Below are 3,884 nucleotides of genomic sequence, written 5' to 3'. Positions count from 1 at the left end.
GGGAGAGGGAGAAGAAAGCCTGTGGTGCTGGGGGGGGGGGCACCGAGGCACGTGGGGGTAAAGGTAAATTTGTGTAATATTGACTGGACCCTGTCAGTTTTGAAATCTAATAGTAGCAAGTGGAGCAGTCGAATATACGAAATTTTAATAACGCCCTGGGCTCCTCCCATCCCTTCCCTCTGGTCCCCCAGGTTCAAAACAATTTTTGCTTTTGAAATTGGCTCAAAAGATTATGAATGCTGATTACAATATTAAGTACCTCCTCAATATTACAATATTGTATATTAACTAGAAATGCTTTTAGTCCTTTAAATATTCCTTTAAAATATCCATTTTGAAACATTAAAAGGTACCCATCAAGTCTTTTTCCACCCCATCCCCCATTTTCTTAAACAAGCAGTTTACGGAAAAACTGTACAGATACCACTTCCCTTCCCCAAAGCTACCAGCTGACCCTCCCCCACCACGCCCGCAGTCCCCCTCCTTCCCCCTGGCCATCTCTCCAAGCAAGCCCACACGCACTTAACAGTGCTTCACATAAACTAAAATGTTGGGATTCCGAATGACACCTCTTTCTCATAGTAAACGGCTAAAAATAAATTTAAACTCATTGGCTCAGATTTGAAGAAAACGAATGCATAGAGAAATAAATTATTTTGAGCTGTTTGTGATAAACGGTGTCAATCAAAACTGATCAATTTCGAAAGATTTTTCATCTGTTTATTTCTTTTGTTGCCCTCAGGAAGGAGGCAAGCTTTTATTTACTTTGAGAAGAGTAACAACGTGCCAGCCGACAGGGAGAATAAAAGTAAGAATCCAAATGATTTTCCAAGGGTAATAAGCTCTACATTTTGTAAAGGTTATTTGCTAACAAAGCATTTACTAGGCAGGATTCTAACAGTAGAAATGGGGTACTATTGTAATTACTACATGTACTTACGGCATTAAAGGTTAAACATTACATAAAATACATGACAGAAAATTCTAAATGTTATTTTTTATATTTTAAAGAATTAATTTTAAGAAAGCACCACACAAAAATACCCTGAAAAGTATTTATGTAAATTGGGATGAAGTGCTGTTATTTATGGAAAAGTATCATAAAATTAACAAGTGTAAGGTTTGGTTTTATTATTTATGGTAAATTACATTTCATCTACAAGTTTGCTTTTATTTGTAAAAGTTTGCTAATAAAAAACCAAACCCACTATTAAGTGCATTCTGAGTCCTTGCATTGTTAAATTTGACAAATTTCAGATATGCCAATAGGGAGTATAAAGTATGGATTACCAGGGCTGAACTATAGCAAATAGTACAGTCAGGTGATTCACACCAAGAGCCTCCAGTATTCGAAACATTAAGGTAGGGTTCACTGGACTGGTCACTGGTGTCAGAGGTTATCGATTCATTCATTTCCTGAGCGGGACATCAGCCTTTCAAGTTATGTAGAAGGCTCTTTCCAACTGGAAACACTGAGAAATACTTCACAAAGCATTTCGGGCACATCTATGAACATACCTTGGAGGTTGGGAAAAGAGAGAAGGAGGTATGAGAAGGCCAGATAAAGAAATGGGGGGGGGCATTGGAAAGGGAGAGAAATGAAGGGTACACAAACTCAGATATGGCATTGTCTTTAAGGAGATCTGTCTTGTCTTGTCTGCCCTCTCCCCAAATCTTTTGAGTCCGAGAGCCCTTTTTTCATAAACTGGCCTTAGCTCTGAAAGCTCAAGTGTGTCTTTCACATAGAACGGTTCTGATGAGTCTCCTACAATGCTTTCCAATTTGTCACCTTCCTCAGGTTTCTGGTTTTAATTTTTTTCTCATTTCCTACTTGTTTTTAGTGCCTTAGAAAGCTCTGAGTTTGACTCAAAACGCATGTTTTATACCTGTGAAAGACAAATGTTTCAAAGCTTGATTTATCATAGCTCTTCCAAATGTCTTTAAAATGAGCTCAAGTCCTACACCAAATCCTCAAGGGGGGCGGGGGGCTGGTCAAAGACATTATCTATCATCAGCCCTTTGGTTAATACATTGAGGTTTCTCTATGTTAGAAAGGAGGGAGGTACACAGGCCTTTTCTTAACCGAGCTATGAAAACTCAGAGGGGCCGTGGTAGGACTGTGAGCCACTAGTCCTATCCCCTCCTACTAGCAAATAAGGCCAAGTCTGCAGCAACCCAGCTGTGTCTCAACAGCCAAAGCCCACTGGTGTAGCTTATGCCCCCAGGGTCCCCAAGCCTCTAGGGCACCAAGTCCCCAGGGTCAATCTGCCCTTTCCTCTGGGCAGTAATTTCCTCTCATCTTTTTGTCTCCAGTCACCAGTTCCTTTATCCCTTAGTCCACCACCTTCTCTCTAGAAGTCTAGTCGTCACACCAGAAAAGGCTGTGTGGTCTCATTCATTAAGGGAGCTTTACATATGTCATCTTGTTCTCCGTAACACACAAAAGAAATCCTTACCTTCACCACTAGGGCAAAACACAGCCAACCTAGTATTCTTTACTGAATCTTTCACACATATCATTAATAATTTGAGCTTTTTATCTATGAGACGTCAGATGTTCTTTAAAATTCATCCACTCTCAGGAGAATCCCCGCCCCCACCGGGCCATGCCTAAAACCCAGCAGTCTTCAGACAGAGCCTGAGCGCCGCAGTCGGGGAGCCTGGGAAGCCCTAGGCACACCACCAGTCCCTCGTGGCGGGGAGGGGGCAGGAAAGCAGAGCGGGGAAGGGAACAAGGCTGCTAGATCTGGGGACCCCTCCTGTCCGCGCCAGATCTTTCCTGGGTAAAAGCTGCCGACTCACACCTCAGAAGGGACCCCGATTCCACCCAGAACGCGTTTTGGTAAACTACTTGGCAGTGACCTCCTTTTCAATCTTAAAACTTGGAATCATAGCAAAGGAGCGCCCAAAGGGGTGTGTTAGCAGAAGAAACCTGGGGCGTTTTGCGTTAGTTTCCAAAAGCGAAATTCCGTTCTCATTCATTTTTTTAACTTTGACTTCATGCGATTTTTCTTTTTAAAAATTTTCAATGTTGTCAAAAAGTCTCTTAAATATTTCCTTAAATACATTCTGAAATGTATTGCTCTAAGACTACAAAAAATTCTGGCCACAGATGGCCTGCTACCATCAACTTGAGGTTTTCCATTCAAATTACCTTTACGTTTCAAAAAACACACATTTGTAGACTTTTCTTCTTTTTGCCAGTTACTTTTTCAGCAAAACAAAATTTAGAACAAAAAATTAATTCTGAAAGGGGGCATTATTTTAAGACTACCATTTTATATTCTTTTGACATATTTATCTTGCAATAAAAATTAAGTATTACTGTTACCAAGTATTTTCTAAATCATACTTTCTTGTTAATTAAAATGATAACTTTTTGAAGAATCAGTGACATATAAGCTTCATGTAACTTTTTAAAAAAGCTTTTTAAAGACTTTATTTGAAAAACAAAAGGCACTATTTTCCACCTGTATTACCTACACATGCATGCTTCATAATTTAAAGATCTTTTACAGTAAACAAATTTCTGAGACTGTAGGTGGAAAAACACTAATGTACACATAGAATTATCTCCCCTAAAGTGAACAGGTTTATTATTTAAAACCTAATCTTATCAAAACAAATGATCAGCTGCAAAAGAGAGTATGGACTACCGCCCAGTAATTATTTCAATATTTACACTTTGCATTTATTTGGCACAACAGAAGGAGGAGGGGAGCAGTGGGAGAGTCAGAGTTGGGAGGGGTGAGAACAAAACCGTCCAGCTAGAAACTGGAGGCCAGAGCTCCAGGTCCAGTCACTAACCTGGCAGCCTTGGGTACCCACTAACCTGTCCTGGGCTCCAGTTTACTCATCAGAGTGAATCTACCCACCCCACTGAT

The sequence above is a fragment of the Nannospalax galili genome, unplaced genomic scaffold (genome assembly GCF_000622305.1).
Source record: "Nannospalax galili isolate Female #2095 unplaced genomic scaffold, S.galili_v1.0 scaffold324, whole genome shotgun sequence".
Classification (NCBI taxonomy): domain Eukaryota; kingdom Metazoa; phylum Chordata; class Mammalia; order Rodentia; family Spalacidae; genus Nannospalax; species Nannospalax galili.
This window is presented reverse-complemented; position numbering follows the sequence as displayed.